At 34.9% G+C, this 24,359-nt stretch overlaps 1 protein-coding gene across 15 annotated transcripts in view; it reads left to right on the top strand.

Annotated features, from left to right (window-relative positions):
• The window catches only part of Mef2a (myocyte enhancer factor 2A), a 151,169-nt gene that overhangs the window by 34,791 nt on the left and 92,019 nt on the right, over positions 1-24,359 (top strand). For 6 of the 15 annotated variants that reach the window (XM_021264756.2, XM_021264757.2, XM_087188292.1 and 3 more), the window contains one exon: positions 21,315-21,434. The exons of the other annotated variants lie outside the window; for them this stretch is intronic. The gene's annotated coding sequence lies outside the window, so the exon portion shown is untranslated. Of the gene's footprint in view, positions 1-21,314; positions 21,435-24,359 lie in introns of those variants that run through there. 15 annotated transcript variants of the gene reach the window in all.

Below are 24,359 nucleotides of genomic sequence, written 5' to 3'. Positions count from 1 at the left end.
CAGTGACATTTGGAGGTTCAATTATATGAAAGTTTATGATAACTGGATAGAATAATAGAATAATTTTAGAAAATAGAATAATTTTAGTTTTGAATTTTTTAATGAAAGTGAGTGTGTTGCATTGTAGATTATTATAAAAGAACTATAAAATTTTGATTTTTAATGTTGCCTCTTGGGTACTACTGTATTTGAGAACTATGTATAAAACATAAGTAATTATCTTACTTTTCTTGTGGCTGAGACACAATACCTGACACCCACAAATTAAAAGAGGAAAAGTTAATTTCAGTTCACAGTTTGTAGAGATTTCAGTCCATCGTTGGCTGGCTCCAAGGAAGGGTGGTATGGCAGACAGGAAGCAGCAAGCAGCAGCACTAAGGCTGCCTTCTTTCTGTCCCTTTATATTCCATCCAGGCTACCAGCCTACTGATTGGTGCCACCCTCCCCAGTGTGGGCCTTCCAGTATCCACACCGTTAATCCCAGTACACACCTTTAATCCATGTCCACACAACCTACTCCAGCCACCTTCAAAACTCCCATCTACGACCACATGAGGCTTTGGGGGAACATCTTGGTACAAGCCATAACAGTCATCGATAACTGTATTTATAAAATTTTCACATAAAAATATGTGGCATGATATATAAACATGAAATTTGCATTTAATCAATTACTTGCCATGGGAAATATTGCCAAACTTTAATCTCTACTGTGGGACACAAAGCTACGAGATATTAAAACAATTAGTTTTATTTAGAGGATCCATGAAAAATAGTATCACTTTGAATTACAGGACTTCAGAAATTGACAACGCAACTAAAATTTGAGGAACTTTTACATTTTCTGCATTTCACTACAGTTAAAGTTGAAATTGGCTTTTTAAAACAAACTCCTTTCACTTTTGCAAAAAGAGGGATTGTGTGTCTTTTAAAGTTAGAGCTTTTTAATACTTAATTTGTTAATATAAAAAGAATATTTGGCAGTTTGTGTGTTTTTTCCCCTGTAGAGAAGGTGTTCCTTTCCAAATACAGAAACAAAATCATGATAGCACAATAAATAAAACTGCTGAATCAGATTCTTAACATTAGTGTTTCTATTGAGAAATTACCCATTTTCATCTGATAAAGCAAATTTACTTAGGGATTGGCTGAATTAACTCAATCATGTAATTCTGCATTTTTGTATTAGCATCATGGAGTTGATCTTGGCCATTTGAGGTTGGGAGAAGGATATCTTTTACCATCTTTCCCTTTTCTACTCAAATGCTGTGTTAGTATGTTCAAGCAAAAATGTAGCATGACTGGATTATTCGTAATGCACTTAATGCATAGGATAGTGTTCTCCAATGTCCCTTTATTGAGTGGAATTATTGACTGTGATTAGTTTTCTATTCATTTTTGTCACGTTCATTGTTTTAATTTCTTGTTCCCTCTAAAGGGTAGCTAGTGAAATGTACAAGTGTACACATTGTATTGGAATACAGATATATTTTATGGTGATACAGATCACTTACCCAGTGGTAGTTCTAAATGAAAAAATAGTCCAATGAACATTTTCAACTATTTTAAAATAGTTTAATTTTTTTATTGTAACTAGTAAGTTCAATAGGCTGAACACACTGCACATGAATACAAATATATGATGTAGAGGCTAAGAAAATGGGACTTAGGATATCAGCTGTTTAATCTTGCAGTGCAAATAATGCTACTGAACATTTGAATAATACTTCTAAGAAATAGATTCGTGACATTAGAAACAACCAGCTGGTTAACATATTATTAGTCAAATTAAGTAAATAACTTTTACCAATTTAGTTTTCTACCTTTCAGCAAGTATCTGTGGTGGTATCTGCTGGGAATGGTGTTGTTGAGTGCTAGAATTTTGTGATGATAGGAAATATAGAGACAGTATAGACTTAAGACAATAACTCACCACATATTTTCTATTTTAAGGAATTGCATTTTATAAAAAAGAACGATTCTGCAAGGATCATATTTAAGAGTACTTTTTGCTGGTGCTTCATTTCTAGTGAGACATTTTCCCTTTTTCTGTGTGGTAGAGTAAATAAAATGAGAATTCTTTTTTAAAAAATTCAATCTGTTTTTGTGAGCTTGAGTCGCAGTCATTTTAGAGTTTATTTTGAGGACTAATGTATATCAATTGAGGAAATTTATAAAATCCAGTTGAAATGCATAATATTGTAGCAGTTTTTCCTGTTTTTGTCTTGACACTGCTGAGATAATCCCCCAAATTTTCATCTTTCATATTCTATATTAATCTTTACTTGAAAAAAGAAAAATGTACAGTAGATCATCCATATTTATTGTGACAAACAGGAAGAAAAGGTTAGAGGACATGAATTACATGATCTACAGAAAGATTTTAAAACTAAGTTGAAGTGGACAAATTAGCCATATCCCAGAAGAGGTGGGAAGGATCAAAGAGAAGAAGAAATTTTAAGAGGCTCTTTTAAAAATGTGGACTTTTTAAAAGACTGGATTTGTTGCCTTAAATCTTGAGCCAGTATTTACATTGAAGTGGAGTAGATGATTTTGATTAAAAGATTGCATTGGCCTAGTTTAATCTTTACAGTGTTCAGTTAAGTTGTGTAGTCTTCAGAAGCATTCATGAGTGAAACTTCTTTTGAAGTTCACCTTCTATTTACAGTGAAAAATAACTATTAATTCTAGATATTTTAAAAGTAATTATGAAACATGTGAGTAGGAGAGAAACTCTTCAGTGTGTTAAAAAATTGACACCAGTACTTTAAATATTAGATATCATTGAACCTGATGATTATGTCAGTAAAAAACTTGGGAAAGGTATCTTAAAAATATTTCTGGGGAGGGGCTAGGTGTGGTGGCACATGCTTATAATGTCAGCACTTGAGATGCTGAGGCAAGAGGATCATCATAAGTTCTAGGCCAGCCTGGGCTACACAGTGAGTTCAGGGGCAGCCTGCACTACATAAGGAGTCCTTGTTTCAAAAAACAAAACAAACAAAAACTAAAAAAAATTTTTTGGTCATTTCAAGAATATTTTTGTTCGCTGCCTGCCTTGCAAGCACAAGGGCCCGAGTTGGATCCCTGGTACCAAAAAAAAAAAAAAAGAATATTTTTGTTATTTAACAGCATTTTTTCTTGAATAATTAAATGGTAGAAATTATTTCTCATGACCTTACAAAATGTGTTATTTAAAATTATAGTCTGATAGCAATTTCATATGGCTGTTTTTATTTTCTTATTATAACATAACTGAAGAACAGCCCATTTAATTGTATCTATTAGTTCAGGAAACAAGGAGAGGAAGGATTGTTTTTCCAGTTGAAGCAAAGTGTCTATCCAGCAGTTTAAAACTTGTATATATACAAGTGAGATAGAATGATGAAGTTTAATTCTTGTGTTGGTCGGTCTTTGTTTGGTAAGTCTCTGGTATTTTTTCCCCTCATTATTTATAGATCTCCTGTATTTTATTCTGAGTGATTTGAGTTGTTAAAGTACTGTATGAATTTAGCCATTTTCATGCCTGTAGCTCAGAACTCTGCATCTTCTCTGAATCTCGGTGATGGATGGGGTCTTAATTTCAGCAGTTATGTTTTGAGTCCTGTTTAAATTCTAGGGACTCCTCTGTGCCGCTTCTTTCACTAGGCTCTTGGGATGTAGAGAGTTTTATTTTTTCATGGCAGACTTTCTGTGGCTCTGTGGCTTATTCTTGAATTAATAGCTTCTTTCTTAGGAGTTACTTAAGGAAGTATTTATAGATGGGAAATGTTCTTTCCTTTTAAAGAGATTCATATGTTGGCTGGAGACCTCAGCCTAAGGATTTCCCTATATTCTGTACTAATCAGAAATAGAAATTGGAAGTCTATCACAGAAAATGGACAAACTTTTTCATATTCTTTGAACTGCTTTGGACAGTTAGATTTATAATTTATTTTTGAATTACTTTTTGTATATATAGTACGAGGTAAAAATTTAGGGTTTATTTCTTTAAACATGGACATCAGATTGTTTTTGTGTATCTTTTGAAAAGACTACAGTGTTTCCTCCTGTTGAATGTTTGGCGCCATTTGATCATGATGTGTAGGTCTATTTCTGGACTTTGTTCTGTTCTGTTGCTCTCTATATCCTTAGAACAGTGCTGCACTGATTTGTTATGTAGTAAGTCTTAAAATCAGGTAATATAAATCCTCACCTTTGTTCTTTGATTTTAAAGTTGTTTTCTCTATTCTAGGTAGCTCCTTTCCATCTCTAGGTAACTTAGAATTTGCGTGTCGATTTCTACAAAAAAGTCGAATGGGATTTTCATTATGCTTTTTTACCTTAGGGATCAATTTGAGGAGAATTGACTTGTTAAAAGGATAGCGAATCTTCCAGTGCATAAACTTGGTATCTCTCTCCATTTAAGTCTTTGCTTTTTCTTAGCAGTGTTTTCAATGTAAAGGTCTTACACATATTTCATTAAATTCACCTCTAATTGTTTTATATTTTATGTTATTATAAATGGGTAATCTGTAAAAATATCAGTTTCCAGGGCCAGGGATTTAGCTCAGTGGTTCCAGCACCTGCATTGCAAGCACAAGGTCCTGAGTTCGATCGCCAGTACCAAAAAAAAAAAAAAAGTCAGTTTCCAGTTGTTGCTAGTATACAGAAATACAGTTGATTCTTATATAAAACTTTGTTGTTTGTGACTGTGTTAACCAATTATTAGTCTACTGGTCTTTTTGGAGATTGCTTCAGATATTCTGTGTAGGTTATCTTTATGAGTAAAGGACATCTTTATGTCCTCTTTTTAAATTTATGTATCTTTTATTTCTTTTGCTTTCTTTATTGCACTAGCTAATAGTAGGTCCAGTGGAATATTGAATAGAAGGTGAGAGCTAACGTCCTTCCCCTGCTCCTTAACTTCGGCAGAAAACTTGGGAATCTTTTAACACTTTCTTTTTGCTGAGCTTTTTCTTTATTGTGATTGGCTGCTAGAATTAAAATTTTTTTTTCCTGTGACTACTGAGAATTTTTTTTTTGTTTGTTAATATGATCAGTTACATTGAATGCCTTTTGGAATGTTGATCCAATTAATCATGTATAGAATTTCTGAGATAACCCCTACTTGGTTCTGGTGTGTTACTTTATACTGTATGTTGCTGGATTTATTTGCTAAGATTTTGTTGATTTTTCTCACTTATCTTTATAGAAGGCATTGGTTTGTAGTTTGCTGTAATGTTTTTGTATTAGGGTAATGCCAGCCTATACTTGCAAAGTGAGACCCTGTCTTACCCTCTTCCTCCATAAAAACTCTTACGAGTTTATGGTGGAGCCTTTCTGAGGCTTTAGTTTATATTTCCCAGGTGACTAATAAGGTTAAGTACTTTCTTTCATATTTCCTAAATATCTAGATTTCTTTTTTGAAGTGTCTTTTCATAGCTCCTGCTCATTTTTCCACCATATTATTTCTGTCGCATTGGTTTGTACAGGTACTCTGAATCTTTTGATATATGTCTTTTGTCCATTAACATGTTCACAGTAGGGCCGGAACTTTGTTAAGTCTAACTGCTGGGCAGCTCTGAACCACTGCTGGTACATGTATGACTGTCCCTTCAGGCAGAATGGGCAAAGTCTCATGGAGTGGTGGTGCTGTCATGCATGTACCTCCAGTGGTTCAAGCCGGCAGCAACATGTTCAATGTACTGAAAATACCTTCTATCTTCTGGTTTGCCTCTATTCTTAGTGACGATTTTGCCAAAACAAAATTTCTTTAAAGTTGTCAAATTTATCAATTTTCCTGTATTGAACATTGATTCCTTGTTAAGAAATATGGCTAGCTGAGTTTGATGGCACACATTATAATCCCAGCACTCTGGGAGGCTGAGGCAGGAGGATCCCAATTTCGAGCCTAGCCTAAGCACCTCAGCAACTTGAGATCCTGTCTCAAAATTTAAAAAGGCCAAGGAGGTTGCTCAGTGCAAAGGCCCTGGATTCAATCCCCAGTACCCCCCACTTCCCCACTTATTTTTGTGTGTGTCCAGAGATCATAAGCATATTCTCCTGTATTGGCTTCAAACAGTTTTATAGTTTTGCCCTTCATGTTGAAAAATATAAATAAATCTTTTGCATATGGTATGGAACATGTGAACTTACTGTGTAGCCCAGGCTGGCCTAAAATTTACTGCACTTCTTCTGCCTCAGTCTCCTGAGTGTTGGGATTACAGGCGTGTGCCACCACGCCCGGTGAGAAAATTACTTTCATGGGAACTTAGTAAACATTGCTAGAATGTGGGTTATTACAGACACTTTAGGAAACAGTTTGAAATTTACATACCCTATGACCCAGTAATTTTTTCATAAGTGTATTCCTGAGTAATAGGTATACTGTATATGTATACCAAGAGACATGTTAAGTAACATTAGTATCAGTGCTATTTTAGTAATAGCCTCAAACTCAGTACAGTGTTTTATCAGTTGATTGCATAAATGAAATGGCAACATATTAATATGGTAGAATATTTATAGCTATACAAATGGGTGAGCTACAGTATAGAAACTCCAGATGAGTACCAAAAATGTTGTTTCTTTAAAAAAAAAAAAAAGAGGAAGGGGGAAACTAGAAATGTAAGAATTTGTGATATGCGATTCATCGAAGTAAAGTAAAAACAAAAATCACAAAAATATGACAGGTAAAATAAACTAATGTTTAGGGATCTGTGCTTATTTCAGGAAACAAAAAACCACAACCAACAAAACACAGAGTTAATATCAAAGTAATCAGGAAAATAATCACCTATTGAGTGAGGTGGAGAAGGTATTTATTGTGAAGGCCAACCAAGTTACTCGAGTGTTTCTGTTTCTTAGCACTGAATTATACAAAGCAGAGTTCGTAATAAATCCTTAAGCCAAGGACTTCTGTTTTCTATATCTTTATATCTGTTATAACTTATGATAAATGAATACATACCACACCCAATCTGTTAATAGATATTATATATTAAATATCAAATATACCAAATAATCAAATTTCAAGTTTCATTGCATACTCATTTATTTAGAAGTTTTCTACTTCTGGGTAAAATAGGTTACAGAATCATGTTTTTCTGAATAAGTACAGATAAGATTAGACCTAGAACAGCATTTTTTGCAGGTTCGGTTCAAATGATAATTGTTTGAAAGTTTTAATATATTTAATATTTGAATCAGAATGTAAATAACTGATATAGTTGTTATAATAAAAATTCTTCTTCATGTAGAATTTAAATTCTTTGCAAAACATTTTTTTCCAGAAATTGTTATGATATCCTGAAAAGTATTTGGGATAGGCATTAAGTATCTGCTGTTTAGGAATGAAGGAGTGTGTATTGTGAGAGCATGCTGATGGCTGTAGAGCACTAGAATCTTCATTTGCATACCTTGCTTTGCTTTGTCTTTTATTTGTCTTGTGTGTCCCATGTGCATACAAGGTATTGCTCATTTTACAAAGATGTTATTAATCTGGGAATGAAAGGCCATGTATGGATGGGCTTTAGTTTTAACGGGCAGTTAACGAAGTCTCTTTCTAATGACTTTAATAATAACATGTCTGTCTCTAAGGAACTCAAAGTTCCCTGTGGTTATATCCTCAATTCTCATAATTTCCTGTAAGAATTTGAGTTACATTCTTGCTCCACTTTGTAGAAATTGAGTTAGTAAGTCACTAAAAATCACAAGACAGTTTATTGATATATCTAGAAATACAGACTAGTTATTCTGATAAACATTTTAAAGTTATATCTTAAGTAGTCTGGATGATTTAGCACAATTATTAATTTGTACACTTTTTAAATAATTACATGTCTTAAGCACAGTTTTAAAAAGCTTTGAACTCTACATACAGTTAAAGGACTGACTATTGACACTACAAAAAGTTACTTCTAGTTTCCTTATTTAGTTCAGTTTTTCAGTAATTTTAAGATGCTTTCATGGCCAGTGTTTATGACCAGCATGTAATTTGGGGCACTGTATCTATTATCTGTTGTGCAGAACATAGTGTGTATTTATCTGACAGATTCTACTAGGAATAGTCCCTTAACATTTTACCTGTAAACTTCTAGTTTTTCATCTTTCAATTTTAAATATCTTTAACCTGAAAGCATAGGATTGAGGCATATAAAAATATGTAACCTATTATTAATAAACAAATCCAAATTAAAATAGAAGAATATACTTTAAAGTACTTTCTAGAATTTCAGATGATATCTCCGCTCACCCTGAACCTGTTTTTGTTTGGGTGGATTGAATATTCTACCTAAAACTTAAGGAATAAATGGATTACAAGAAATAGTATTTTGGGGTTTTGATTTGAGGCAAAGGTACCAATATTTATTTGTCTTAACTTTTCTAAGAATTAGCTAGATTGAAGGTATCATAGCAAGTCATGGCTATTCTTTGCAAAATGAGAAAAAGGAAGTTCTAATCACTAGTGAAGAAGGTGGCCGTCTGGTAGAGTTGAAGGCTTATAAAATGGAGAACAAGGTGAATTTGAGTCCTTACTTGCTCATTCTTGGTTCTACACCCAAGTGCATGGTGCCTCCCTTGTTGTTTATAAATGCCTTGAGTCATAATGACTTCTGGTCTTTCTTTTAATAGATTCGTAGCGTTTGAAAATTGTTTTGCAGGCCAAAATATACATCATGAGACCCACTAGAATCACTTCTAACTAGGAAAGTAGCTTCTTTTCTAGTTAGGAAAAGTTTATTTTTCTCAATGCTATCTATATTTTTGTACTTCTATTGATCTTATTTCTTGAATCAATGGAATTTTGGAATTTTATATAAAATATAACCTAATTTGAGTAATAAGTATGAAGGTTTGTAGGTCATATTCTTCCTTTTTGAAAGTTATGTACAGCCAAACTACATTTTCAAATAGGTATTTAAAGTACAATTTGTTTTCTTTATTTCTTTACTTAGCAGTAGCTGTCATTGTGTTCATACTACATCCATTGTATTTTTGAAATGTGTGATAATACACATTTCAGAATGTAATTCAGAATAAACTGGAATGCTTTAGTTATTTTCCATAAAACAATAGCTTTGGTAGTCTTAAATTAATTTAGAACTTGAATTTCTGCCTGGATTTAATGATAAACAGTAATGAAAACATCCTATTTTAAAGGGAACAAAGAAAAATGTCCTTAGGTTAAAAGTAATTGCAGAAAAATTCTATAAGAATAAAGAACCTCTGGTTGTGTTACAGATTACAGTAGGATAATTGTTTGTTAGACAAAGTATACAAAATGAAGTTCTTTTGTACATTTTATATGAAAATATAGGGTATCTTTTTTTGTTTCTGTATGGAATGTAGTTGCATTGTCTTATACAGAAATTGGAATTAAAATTGTTTGGCATTGCTTATTCTGATTCAAGATATTTTACCAAACTGGACAGCCACTAGAGTTTCTTCCTTTTTTAGACCATTTTCCCCCTTTTTAGTAGTAGATAGTCCCCAATTTATAATAGTTCGGCTTACAATTTTTTATTTTATAGATGGTATGAAAATCCATATAACCATTTTGTTCAGCACTTTCAATAAATTACTTGAAATATTCAACACTATCGTAAAGTAGGTCTGTACAAGGTGATGTTGTAAGTGTGCTAAGCATGTTAAAGGTAGAGTAGGGTTGGCTCTACTATGAAGCTATGAAGTTCAGTACTTTACATGTAGTAAGTACATTTTTGACTTGAAGTATTTGCAGTTTACTATGAGTTTGTCAGGATTTAATTCTGTTTTAAGTTGAGGAACATCTGTATTTAAAGGATTTTAGTGTAGTCATACTTAAATGTAGACAATTTTTCTTATTTTTTATCACTGAAATTTTTTGAAACAAACTCATGGAACAATCATTGTGAACATTCCAAAATTGAAATTAAAAGATTCCATTTATAATAACATGAAAACAATAGAGTACTTAGGAACACATTTAACAAAAGAAGGTGGGACATCTGCACACCAGCAACCACAAACTATTCAAAGAAATTAAGAGAAGAACTAAACAAATACAAAGTCATATTGTGTTTATGGGTTGGCAGACTTAATGTTAACATTGCGATACTCTCAAATTGATCAACAAATTCAGCACGATCAATATTAGAAGTCCAGTTGGTCCTTTTTTTCTTTTCTTTTCTTTTTTGCTTGCTTTGCAGAAAGTGACAAGCTGATCCTGAAATCCCACCAGTAATCAAGATAATATGATACTGGAAGAAAGATAAACATACAGATCAATGGAATAGACTTGATAGTCCAGAAGTAAACTTACACATTTATGATGAATTGATTTTTGACAAAGGTGCCAAGATGATTCAGTGAGGGAAAATAGCTGTTTTAACACAGTAAATGGTACTGAGACACCTAAATATCTACATGGTAGGTAATGAAATTGGATCCTTATCTCACACTGTATACAAAATATTGGCTCAAAATGGATCAGAATTAAATGTAAGAGCTGAAACACTATAGGCTAAATATTCATGACCTTGAATTTAGCAGTGGTTCGTTAGAGTGACTCCAAAAGTACAAACAACCAAAGAAGAAATAGGTAATGTAAACTTTATTAAAATTAAGAACTTCTATCCAAGCTTGTTTTAGCAAAGAACTTCTGGTAGTGTTACAGATTATAGTAGGATAATTGAGTTTGTCAGACAGTGTACGCAATGAATAAATTTTTTTGTTTGTAGAAATGGAGAAAACCTCAATTCAGACTATACTCACCTAACAGGTTATCTCCACTCTCACATCAGTGACATGTTTGACTGATAGCCTTTCTCCTTCTCCCCCACTTCCTGTCTCTCCCTCTTACCCGCTCCCCTTCCTTTTGCCCTCCCCTTCTTTTTGCCCTCTTCCCTCCCTGTAACTCACTTCTCACTTTCTTTTTTTTTTGGTACTGGGGATTGTACTCGGGTCCTTGTGCTTGCTTGCCATGCAAGTGGCAGAACTACTGAGCTAAATCCCCGGCCCATTTCTCACTTTCTTTTTCTCCTTTCTCTCTTTCCTCACCCTTCCCTGTCTCCCTTTTCCTCCCTGCCCCTCTCCTCTCCTTCCATCCTTGCTAGTAATCCTGTCGTTGTAATCCTTCTAATTGTCCGAGAACTGAGATTGCAAAGTTTTTGTTTTCAAGTTACTTTGAGACATAAGTAATAGTTCCTTTGCAAATGTGTAAAACTTTATCTTTGGAGGGCAGAGAATGGTATCAGCTCTAGCAGAGTAGGAGATTTTGGGAGAGAGATGTCAAAACTGAGATCACTCATAAGTGCCCACGACTTTTGTGTTTTGACAGTCTGTTTTGTTGCATCAGATACAACAAATTGCCTATTAGTGTTGGAACTGGGGGAGAACATAGTGTAATGCAGCAGTCCTGTTCATGTTCTAATTTCTTTTGTGCAGCTATGCTCATCTTGTAGAAATTATATTAATCCTCTGCTACTGAAAAGAGTAGCATAAACTCACAAAATTGAAATTAAATGGCTCCTTGCGCAGTTTTTTGTTGTTGTTGCTTTGGTTTTTGGTTTTTTTGAGACAGGGTCTCACTATGTAGCCCAGACAAGCCTGGAACTTGCAGCATTCCTCCTGCATCTGCTTCCCTAGTGCAGGGAGCACAGGCATGCGCCACCACATCCAGCTTCCTTACACAGTTTGTAGTTCAGCCTATTTAGTGATGGCTTATACCAGTGACATCTTTGACTGATAGCCTTTCTTTAGCTACCAGTTGACCAGTTCCAGTAGTAACAGTGTACTGAACACGATGTTGAGCCAGAATTTCAGCTCTTCCTCCCTGTGTGACATGGATGAGTACTGATCATTTTGGCTCTCACATACTTCATTCACAAAAAGGGGCAGATACCATCTCCCTCAGAGGGTTGTTTTGACTATTGAATGAAATACCGTGTATTAAGGCCTGATAGAGCCACTGGTACATGTAGATTCTAGCTAAATGTTAGGTTGCCTTCCCCCTGTAGTTTAGTGAAGTACGTACGTCTTTTGTGTCAAAAAGCATGACTCTTAGATGGTTTTTCAGCAGCTCGAGCCTGAAATTTTTCTTATACTTTGATTTTTGCTTTCCTTTACTAAGCAATTATTTTTTGAACATCTCATTTGTGGTAGGTACTATAGTAGCTGCTGGAATCATAGGGGTTAATGGAATAGACTTGATCCTGTCCTTCATTGAGATTACAGTTTTGAAGAGGGTGGAGAGAAACATTTAATCAGATAAGTACTTAGTTACACTTGTGAATGCCCTAAGAGGGAAGTATAGTATATTTGGAATGTGTATTAGAAAAGTCCTAACATAGTTTGGATGCTGGGGCACATTTTCTTGAGGAAATAATGGTAATGCCAAGACTTAAAGGCTGAGTAAGACACTTGGAAAGGAGAAGTGCTTGGGGTGAAACCTAGCAAGAGATACAAAGATCATAGTGTGTATGAAAGCCGTTCAGCAGAAAGGAATTAGGAACTGATCCCTACTGAAAGGGCTGGGTTTGGAAGCTTAGGGGGAAAATGAAGAGTCACAATGAGAGTGGAGCACAGAAAGAATAAGATTAGGCAGGATCTTCCAACCATGTTAAATGCTTGGATTTTAGAATAGTGATAAATGACACGATTATATTTGTGTTTTAAAAGGTCTCTGTGATGAAACTGAGGGAAATAAAAATGCCTTCTGAGTCCATTTAGGGGGCTTTTGGAAAGCCTAGGTTAAAGGTAGTAATGGTTATTAGAGAAAAGGGATAGATTTTGATGTCTTTTTAAAAAAACTGTTGTGACGCACATCTATATTTGTAGCTATTCAGTAGGCTGAGGCTGGAGAATCTTAAGTTGGAGCCCAGCCTGGGCAATTTGGTGAGATACTATTTCAGAATTTTAGGAGGGGGCTGCTGGGGATCTAGCTTAGGGATAGAGCATTTGTCTGGTATAGGTGAGGCTCTGGATTTGAGCCCCAATAGAGTTGAGATTGGGTGCTTAGGGGAGTTGGGTCTTAACACACCTATGAGACACTTAGTTTGAGTAGTTGAGAATATGGTTGGAAATAGAGGGCCAAGTTTAGCTTAGCTGTGTAGCTCTGGTGTTCTGACAGTGTATTTTGGTGGCCCAGGCTTTTTAGTAGGCCCATAATCCAAGGTCCTGGTATTTATCTTTTATGCATATTTTGTAACAGTTTGAGTGCATGTGTTGTGATTTTCATAGCATTTATACATTTATTTTACTGCCTGACAAACTGTTACTTTAAAAACTGAATTTAGTGGCTCCATTTGTTAACTTTTTTTTTTTTTTTTTGGGTACCGGGGATTGAACTTGGGTCCTTGTGCTTGCACAGCAGGCGACGAAACCACTGAGCTAAATCCCTGGCTCCCTTGTTACCTTTGCCTACCTTTTGTGTGCTTCTTTGCCATCACAGCCTTCGCGGCCAGCTCATTCTGATTGTGGACTGAAACTTCTATGAACTGTTTAATGTCGAAAAGGAGGAGTATTCGCTTCTGCAGACTACTTGATGCTCCCGAATTTGAGATTTATGAGATTATTAATTCCAGGGAAGAGATGAGCCTTTCAGATCACCGTACCACTGCCCACAGCACCAAGGAGCAGGGCCACCCCCAGTGCCGAGGAGGTCAGCCTTCCAGGCTGCTGAAGCACCGCCCCCAGTGCCAAGAAACAGAGCCACCCCCAGCATGAAGAGAAGCCTTCCAGGCCACCTTACCACTACCCCCAGTGCCGAGGAGGTGACCTCTGTGGGCACCAGCAGCACCCTGCCCCCTTGAAATGAGAAGACATGTAAACAAGTCTCAAAACCAGACTTCCAGGTCACCTAAAGCAACCCCAAAGGGAAATGAGATGGAACAATCTGATGCTCAACCACCTGGACTCCCTGAACTGGCAACAAAAGAGGATCTGGAAAAAATGAAATCAGGAATAATTTGTCAGATAACAGCAGAGATTGTGCCCATAGTGCAAGACATGATTAATAAATCTAGAGAGGACACAGATTTAAAACAAAATAGAGGAGCTGAGGAACATGATGGAATCCCAACATAGGAAACAAATGGAATCCATAAAACAGATGCAAACAGATTTCCAGGAGATTAAAAACTCCACTAAAAGTTTACGCAGCAAAATGAACCAATGTGAGGACGGAATTTTAGTTATAGAAGATAAGATTGCAATTAGTCACCAGGAGAAGAAAAATTTCTTTAAAATTGTAAGGGACCACAAGAAATCAATCCAGCAACTGCTAGACGATGGAAAGAAGAATAACATAAGACTGATCTTAGTCAATGAAGAAACAGGAGAGAGTGCAGATGACATACAAAAAGCTGTTCACAGAAGTGATGGCAGAAAACTTCCCAAGCAGGGGAAAAGAACATACAGATAAGTGAGGCATATAGGACTCCAACTAGCCTTGATAAAAAAACATCTACACATAGGCATATAATAGTTAAGATTCCAGAAACCCAACAGAAGAACAAAGTTGTATAAGTAGTTACAGAAAAGAAACAAATCACATGCAAAGGAAAGCCCATCATAATCACAGCAGACTTCTCAGTGCAAACCCTCAAGGCAAGAAGAGCTTGGAGTGATGTATTGCAAGCCCTAAAAGAAAACAGCCTCCAACCCAGATTGTTGTACCCTGCAAAACTATCTTTCAAAATTCATGGTGAAATAAGATACTTTCATGACAAAGAGCACCTTAGGAACTTCATGAATACCAAACCAACACTCCAAGAAATTTTAGACAATATCCTAGGAAAAGAAAATAAGGATCACAACCCCAGGAAGCCGAGCAGAATGAATTCATTGGGCATGAGAAGAAACTAAATGCAAAGGGAGAGAATCCAACCCACAGAAAAGGTCATGGCAATGATAAGTCAATATGTATGAGTTATAACCATCAATGTTAATGGTCTCAATTCACCAATCAAAAGAAAAAGACTGGTAGAATGGGTCAAGAAGCAAGATCCAACAATATGCTGCATACAAGAAACAATTCAAAAAGAAAGTCATAGACTGAAAGGTAAAGGGTGGAAAACAATACTCCATGCAACAGGAACCCCCACAAAAGCAGGAGTAGCTATCCTCTTTGTAGATCAAGGGATTTCAAACCAACACTGATTAAGAGAGACGAAGAAGGACACTACATCCTTGTCAAGGGAACGGTCCAACAGGAAGAGATGGCAGTCATGAATATATATGCACCAAACACTAGTGCACCCAACTATATAAAACAAATACTAATGGACATGATAAATCAAATAAGCACTAATAAAGTAGTAGTGGGGGGGACCTCAATACCCCTCTGTCACAAATGGATCAACTAGAAAAAAAAAAGCAACAAGGGGCCGGGGATTTAGCTCAGTGGTTCCACTGCCCGCCTTCCAAGCGCAAGGATCCAAGTTTGATCCCCAGTACCCAGTACCAAAAAAAAAAAAAAAAGCAATGAAATACTAGAACTCAAACTCTTGAACAAATGAACTTTACCAATGTTTATATAGTGTTCCACCCAACAAAATCAGACTGCACATTCTTTTTTGCTACACATGGTCGTTCTCCATAATAGACTACATACTTGCACAAAGAACATGTGTAAGTAAGTGCAAAGGAACTGAAGTTATCCCCTGTATGTTATCAGACCATAGTGCAATGAAATTGGAGATCAGTAGCAAAAGAAACTGCAAGAATTTCATAAACACATGGAAATTGAACACACTTTTGAATAACCAGTGAGTCACAGAGGAAATTAAAGAAGACATCAGACAGTTCCTACAATTAAATGACAATACCAGTACAACATATCGGAATCTATGGGACACAGTAAAAGCAATTTTATGAGGGAAATTCATAGCAGTGAATACTCATATTAGGAAAACAGAGTGAGCCCAATTAAACAACCTGATATAGAACCTCAAACTTCTAGAAAAAGAAGAGCAGGACAAACCCAAAGCTCATACAAGGGAAGAAATTATAAAGATCAGAGCACACATCAATGCAGTGGAGGCTAAGAGAATGATACAAAAAATCAATGAAGTCAGGAGTTGATTCCTAGAAAGAATAAACAAAATGACAGACCCTTAGCCAACCTTATCAGGAAAAGGAAAGAAAAGGCCCAAATCCATGCAATTAGGAATGGAAAGGATGAAATTACAATGGACCCAGCAGAAATCCAGAGGATCATCAATACCTACTTCGAGAACCTATACACCAATAAGATGGAAATCACAGAAGATATGGACAGATTCCTAGATACATATGAATTACCAAAGTGGATTGAAGAAGACCTAAAAATTCTAAACAATCCAGTATCATTCAATGAAATTGAAAACATAATTAAAAATTTACCAACTGTGAAAAGCCCAGGTCCTGATGACTTCACTGCTGAATTCTACAAGACATTTAGGGAGAAACTACTGTCACTACTGTTTAAACTCTTCAATGAAATTGAAGGGGAAGCGGTGCTCCAGAATTCTTTCCTGGAAGCAAGCATCACCTTGATCTCCAAAGCAGAGAAAGACCCAACCAAAAAAGAGAACTAGAGGCCAATCTCACTAATGGACATAGATGCAAAGATCCTTACTAAGGTACTGGCAAATAGAATGCAAAAGATCATCAAGAAGATCATACACCCTGGCTAAGTGTGATTCATCCCACGGATGTAGGGATGGTTCAGCATATGCAAATCAATCAGTGTAATAGAGCCAAGGACAAAAAACATATGATCATCTCAGTAGATGCAGAAAAAGCATTCGACAAAATCCAACACATTTATAACAAAAACCTTACAAAAAATTGGAATAGACGGTCTCTACCTCAATCTGATAAAAGCCATCTATGAAAAACCAACAGCCAATATCATACTAAGTGGTCAAAAACTGATAATTCTTCACACTAAAATCAGGAACAAGACAAGGATATCCACTATCACCACTCCTCTTCAGTATAGTTTTGGAAACATTAGCCACGGCAATTAGACAAGAGAAAGAAATAAAAGGAATAAAGATAGGAAATGAAGAAGTCAAATTGTCATTATGTGCAGATGACATGATACTGTATATAGACAACCCCTAGAACTCCACCAAAAGTCTTCTAGACCTCATAACCAAATTCAGTAAAGTAGCTGGATACAAGGTCAACACAAAAAATCTATAGCTTTCCTCTGTAGAAACAACAGACTCACTGAGACAGAAATAGGGCAAACAATTCCTTTCACAATAGCATCCAAACACCTGAAATACCTAGGAATCAACCTAACAAAAGAAATCAAAGACCTCTTCTGTGAAAACTATAGCACTCTGAAAAGAGATTGAAAATGATATCAGAAAATGGAAAGACATCCCTTGTTCCTGGGTAGGAAGGATCAACATAGTGAAAATGGCCACACTTCCAAAACTGCTATATAGATTCAGTGCAATCCCAATTGAAATTCCAGGAGCATTCTTCACAGATCTTGAGAAAACAATCCAAAAATTCATTTGGAACAAGATGAGACCTAGAATAGCAAAAGCAATTCTAGGCAAGAGAGAATGGCTTGGAGTATCACAACCCCTAATCTGAAACTGTTCCTCAAAGCTGCTGTGATAAATACAGCATGGTACTGGCAAAGAAACAGACCTGAGGACCAGTGGAACAGATTAGAAGATGCAGAAACAACTCCAGACACACTCAACCACCTCATCTTCGACAAAGGAGCCAAACAACCTCACTGAAGGAAAGATAGCCTCTTTAATAAATGGTCCTAGAAAAATTAGATTTCAACTTGCCAAAGATTAAAACTAGACCTATATCTCTCGCCATGCACTAAACTAAAATTGAAGTGGATGAAAGATCTAAATATTAAAATAGAAACACTGAATCGGCTAGAACAGAGGTTAGGTAGAACTCTTAAAGACATTGGTGTAGGAAAAGATTTTATGAACAAAACCTCAAGTTGCCTGTGAACTAGCACAAACAATCAACAAGTGGGATCTCTTCTTATTAAAAAGCTTCTGCACAGCAAGAGAAACCATCAACCGTGTGAAGAGACAGCATACAATGTGGAAAAAATTTTCCCTTGCTGTTCCTCAGACAAAGGTCTACTTTCTAGAATCTATAAAGAACTTTAAAGGGCTGGGGATTTAGCTCAGTGGTTTCACCGCCTGCTGCGCAAGCATAAGGACCCGAGTTCGATCCCCAGTACCAAAACAAAAAAAAATGGCCAAGTATACATTTGCCAAGGATTTAGCTCAGTGGTTTCACTGGTTGCTGCACAAGCGCAAGGACCCGAGTTCGATCCCCAGTACCAAAAAAAAAAAAATTTTTAAAAACCAGACCTCCCAGATTTAAAGACCTGATTTGAAAATTGGCATCTGAAATGAACAGACATTTCTCAAGAAAGTAAAAATAGCAAATAAACATATGAAAAAATGTTCAACATCATTGGTCATTAGAGAGATGCAAATGAAAACATTTCTGAGATTCCACCTCACCCCCAAAAGAATGGCTCCTATCATGAAATCAACCAATAACAAATGCTGGTGGGGCTGTGGGGAAAGAGGAACCCTGTTCCACTGCTGGTGGGAGTATAGACTGGTGCAAGCACTGTGGAAATCAGTATGGAGATACCTCAAAGAACTAGGACTGAAGTCCCATTTGACCCAGCTATTCCCCTGCTGGGTATCTTCCCCAAAGAATTAAAAAAATCATACCACAGTGAAATATGTGCACCCATGTTCATAGCAGCACAGTTTGTAATAGCTAAAACTTGGAAGCAGCCCTGTTGCCCATCAGCTGGAGACTGGATAAAGAAAATGTAGGGTTTTTAAATAAAATGGAGTACTACTCAGCCATAAAAAATGAGAAATTAGAGACATTCATAGCTAAATGGATACACATTGAGGCAAACTCTTAAGTGAAATAAATAGGACACACGTGTAAATATCAAATAGTTTCTCTAGTGTGAGAAACTGAAAGTGTAAATAAGGGTTAAAAGGTATAATAGATAATATGAAATAGGAAGAAAAGGGGCAAAGGGGAAGGGAAAGTGAGAGGGGTAGAGGGAAGGAAAGAAGAGAATGGAATTAATGTGAGAAAATGAAAAACTGGAAACAAAGTCTTTGTAAATAGGGAGGGATAGAGGGGTTGAAGGGAGGGCAGGGGAATGGGGAGAAAAGAACCAAGGGAGATTATGTAAAGATGGTGCAAATTTCCAATGATGAATGTCATTATATTGTATACCTAAAATGTACCAATAAAATTAATTTAAAAATGCATTTAGTCATTTCTAAATTAAGTAATAGCTGACATTTGTAAGCACTTGTGTAGGATACTGGGCCGAATGTGTGTGTGTGTACACACATATTATCTCTCAATCCTCACAAATCTATGAGCATTATTAGTAATATTCCAATATTGTATTTGGAAGATTTGCTGTCAGCAGCTAAGACTAATTTCCTCAACGCTACATATGTACAAGTGATGGTAGTGAGGTTTAAATCAAGGCAGTAGAGCTGTTCTCTTAACCTGTACAATATATATTTCAGCAGTTTTTAATTTCACACATCTTTTTTTTGTAAAAAATATGTTATACTGAATAGCTACAAGGACGTGAGAAATAGCCATCTTTCTCAAGAACTGCCTGAGGACAACTCATTTTTTGCATTCATTGTATGGTCCTTTTCCGCATTTTCATTTCTGTTTCTAGCCTTTCAAATCATAGTTTGAGATTTTGGGTTCATCTGCACATAGTACAGCATTTTTATGGCTAAAGTAAAAAGTATATGATGAAGTGACAGATCAAGAAAAGAATATGATCTGATATGAAAATGGCCTAGCAGAATTATTTCTGAATGATCTATCATTTACTTGTCCATTTGAAAACAGATTATGATCGTCTGTTAAATTATTTGCATGCATGTATCCAGATGTTTTCTGCTTCAAGTAAGAGAAATGCTAATCAAAATCGGTTTATCTCACATATTATGGGAGGAATAGTTAGGGTTGTTCAAAGGTTGACTAATTCAGTGTTCCATCTCCATCTCTTCTTTGTTATTTTTTTTAGTGCAACCTAGAATACTTTCTGTGGAAGAAGAGAAGCTCAAATGTGGGTTAGAGATGGCAGAGATGAACCTTGTGATAATTGAAGGCATCGGTGTGATAATGTATCTACATTATATCTACATATTTCCTAGAAATTGCTTACAACAACAGCACTGTAGTAGCATACCTAGCTCCACCCAGATCTTGGTTTTTAAATTCCATTTCTTAGTAAAAAGCAACCAGATTTACTTGATTAAATAGCTGATTCAAGGGATGGTTCAGGGAAGTACCAAATTAGCCTAGAATATGTTGTTTGACTAGAAGGTGAAGAAGTGCTCAGAGAAATGATAAGCATGTGTTAAAACCCATAGAACCTGGTTGGACAGAGGTTTCCTAAAGGATTCCCTATTCTGATTTAAGTACTTACACATATGTAGGGTTCTTTGATCTGGTTTATATTCCAACTACAAAATGGTGTGGTCTTCCTAAGTAAAGTGGCATCCCTCTTCAATATTAATTTTATGCATTCTTCTGATCAAGGACATTGTTTTCTCATATGCATTTTTGTAAATCAAGTGTTTAGACTTGTTGTTACTTGTAGTTACCATGATTGTATACATACTGTATATGTTTGTTACGTGTATTTACTGGGTAATCAAGGAAACTATAATAATGTACATATATAAGTACACATAATTTTGGTAAATTACTTTCATTTTTCTTGCTATTTATGTCTTCATTTTTTTTAAGGCTATTTTCCATCATGGCAAGTTATACTAACTTCTTTTATAGCAGTAATGCAGTTTTATACTTAATACATTTATTAAAGTTAAAAAGGGAATTGATGTTAAAAAGGTAAATAGTGCACAGATTGCTGTATAATTAAAAGATTGAGATGTTGGTATATGAATGATTAAAGTTCAAGAACAGCTGCTAAGTTGTAATAAAGTTTTAACTAACATTTTGAACTGTTCAGTTACCCTCTTTAGATTTCACTTTCTTTACTGCAGGGATAAAGCGTGTAATTAATACAAAATGGTATCTAAGATAGTTTGAAAATCAGAAGATACTTCTTCAGGCAGCTTGATTATGTTTGTGGAGAAGGTTTAGATTAAAATGGATCCTGAAACAATACTGATTTAGCAGTACTCTATTGCCCTTTTTTTCATTTGATAGACTATTTCAGTAAATGGAAAAAAATTCAGCAAAAGTATCTGCTGTGGGGGAAATTTTTTCATATATTACTAATTCTGTCAATTTCATAATAAGCTTAATTTTTTTTTTTTTTTGGTTAGGTGACCCATTTGTCTTCCAGTTGTTGGAAATTAATTACAAGATAATGTTTTCCATTTGATCTTCTCCTGATTTCTGTTCTACCTGGAAAAAAAGTACTAAAACTGTATACATAAAGGGAAGTAAGTATATGAAGTAACAGGCATAAAGTAAAAAACTTATTTTGTATTCACATCATAAATATTGGTAACATGTAGACCATACCAGGAAATATACTCTTAGTAATAATATTGTATTTGTGGACTACTTTCCTCCAAATAATTACAGGTATATAATATTTTACTCTAGCTTGTTGAGAAAATATAATGCATACAACTTCAGTTTTCCCAGTATGAAAGGTTCATTTTACTTAGAAAGTATCAGGTGCCAAAGCTATCCACTAATTTACTAATCAGTTCATTCTTGAATGCTTTTTGACTTAGTTTTTTTGTAATAATGTTTGTAATAATTTTTTTCGAATAACACTAATGTATATTATAGAAAAAAAATTCTCATAACGTATGCCATTGGTCTTTTATCAATACATACAGTACGTATAGAATTTTTAAAGCAATCAAAATTACATATTTTCTACCCAAAACAATGTATTGTGAACATTTGTTCATTGTTCATCCTTTTTAATGGCTGCAGTATTTTATTATATGGACAGGCCATCCCTGTATGCTTGCCTGTCTTGCTTCTCGTGTATTCACTATGTTGATTGCATTGGATGAACATCTGTGTGTGTATAATATGTATGTATTATACATATATTTATATATACATATATATATATATATATATTTTTTTTTTTTTGCTGTTGTCTTATTTCCTTAGAATAGATTCTTGAAAGTAGAGTGGGAATTTTTGAGGAAAGCTAAAAGGCAATTTCATTCTGAAATGTTTAGATTTTAGATGTTGGCCAAATTGTTTACAAACCTTGTATCTGCAGAATGATTTGAGCCATTCATTTGCAACAGACATAAATGGTTTTTTTTCCCATTGGGGTGGACTTTATTTTCTTTTCATTTTACATTTTTGTCCTATTAATATTATTCCTATGCCTAAAACTCTTAAATATGCATTTTTAGCCCTGAAATATGAATCTTATATTATTGAGCTTCCCATTTGACATTTCCACTTGTCCATGTGGTTTTCAAGTTCACTAAGTTCAAAATTGAATTCTTAAATCCCTCTCTTTTAAAGAAGTAATGAAACATTAAAGATTTTCTCTTGATAGATGCTTGTTTTTAAAAAGCATTTCGTTGTTGAGTATACATAATTGTTTTGTCCCAAAGTTCATTTTCGTACCTCCTGAAAAAATTAATCTGTGATTGATTCACCAGATTCATGAAAAGTAGCTCTGCTGACCTCAATAATTGGTATTAATAAGATTAATAAGTAAAGTTTATTTTATGGTTAAAATCCATGACCTTAAGATAATTTATTTTCTTTTTTTTTTCCCCATTAAGTTTATTGGTACATTTTAGGTATAAAATACAGTTACATTCATCATTGGGATCTTGTACCTTTACATGAGTATCTTGGTTCTTTTTTTTTTCCCCTTCCCCTGCCCTCTCTTCCCTATTTGCAAAGACTTTGTTTCCATTTTTTTTCCTTTTGTCATATTTTTTCCCTTCTTTCCTTTCACCTACTCCTTTAGACCTTTTCTTCCTATTACACAATATCAATTATACATTTTTAAAATTACAATATCAAGATCTAGAAGACATTACCACAGATTTTACAGAATTTAAAAGAATATTAGAAAGCATATTACAGAAATCTTTTTTGAAATAAATTTGACAACTTCTAAAAAGTACCTTGGAAGACAAATTAATGAAACTGACTCTGGAGGAAATATAAAATTTGAATAGCACCTATTAAAGAAAGTATATTCCTAGCTTGAAAAATCTGCCTATATGACAACAACAGGCTCATACACGTTTTAACTGATAAATTATATCAAACATTTAAAGCAGAAAAAAGAACACTTCTCCCCTCATTTTAGGAAATCAACGTGCTAATCCTAAAACTGGATAAAGATAATAGAAGAAAAAAGTATGAACATAGAAAGAAATTTAGCAAAGCAAACTATTAGAAGTCAGATCTGGCAGTATGTAGAAAGTGGTTTTATTATAAGTATGGCAGTGTTGGTTCAGCATTGGACGATCCACCCCCAAAAGTCATCATTTTAACAGAGAAAAGGAAAAAGCCATATGATCCTGTCAGTAGTTGGAGAAAAAGTATTGGACCACGTTCTACAGCTGTTCATGGTAAAAGCTATCAGGAGACTAGAAGTAGAACAGAACTTTCTCAACAGAGAAAAGACATATACTCCATACTTTCAGCAAAAATGCCTTATATGAATGGAGAAGATACAGTGCTTTCTCCCTAAGGTGGGGAACAAGGGCAGATATGCCTACTCTTCATCTGTCCATTAAACTTTGAAACATAGTCCCAAACCACATTGGCAAGGTAGAAGTAAAATCTTTATATGTAAATGAAATGATCATCTACAGACAGAATACTAAGATATCTCTAGGAGCCCCTAGAACTTGTATTTGAATTTAGCAGGATTAGAAAACACAAGGTATATATAAAAATTCAGGTCTGTGTATACTTGCTATAAATGAAGAATTGGATATTGAAATTAAAAAGTTATGTGGGAGTACAGAGGACCTAGAAAAGTAAAAAGAAAAAAACAGTGTTGGAAGACATTTAGTACCTAATTTTAAGACTTTCTCTAGAGCTGCAGTAATCAAGGCAGTGTTGGTGTAAGGAAAGACATATAGATCATTTGAATAAAACAGAGAATCTAGAAATAGAACCACACATATATGGTCCACTGAGTTTTGAAAGATTATTTAGCATTAACATTGTATAGAACATAAACTCAATTCAAGAGCAGAGGAAAAGATAGTGTTTTCAGCAAATGGCACTAGAACTCCTGATATCCGTATATAAAAAATTAATCTCAACCCTTTATTTCCATACATAAAAATAACTTGAAAGGATCTGTGAACCTAAATATGAAAGACTAAAACTGTAAAACTTTATGGAGAAAT

The sequence above is a fragment of the Heterocephalus glaber genome, unplaced genomic scaffold (genome assembly GCF_053883595.1).
Source record: "Heterocephalus glaber isolate CG9 unplaced genomic scaffold, H.glaber_assembly_v1.0 deba00001531, whole genome shotgun sequence".
Lineage (NCBI taxonomy): Eukaryota > Metazoa > Chordata > Mammalia > Rodentia > Bathyergidae > Heterocephalus > Heterocephalus glaber.
This window is presented reverse-complemented; position numbering and strand designations above follow the sequence as displayed.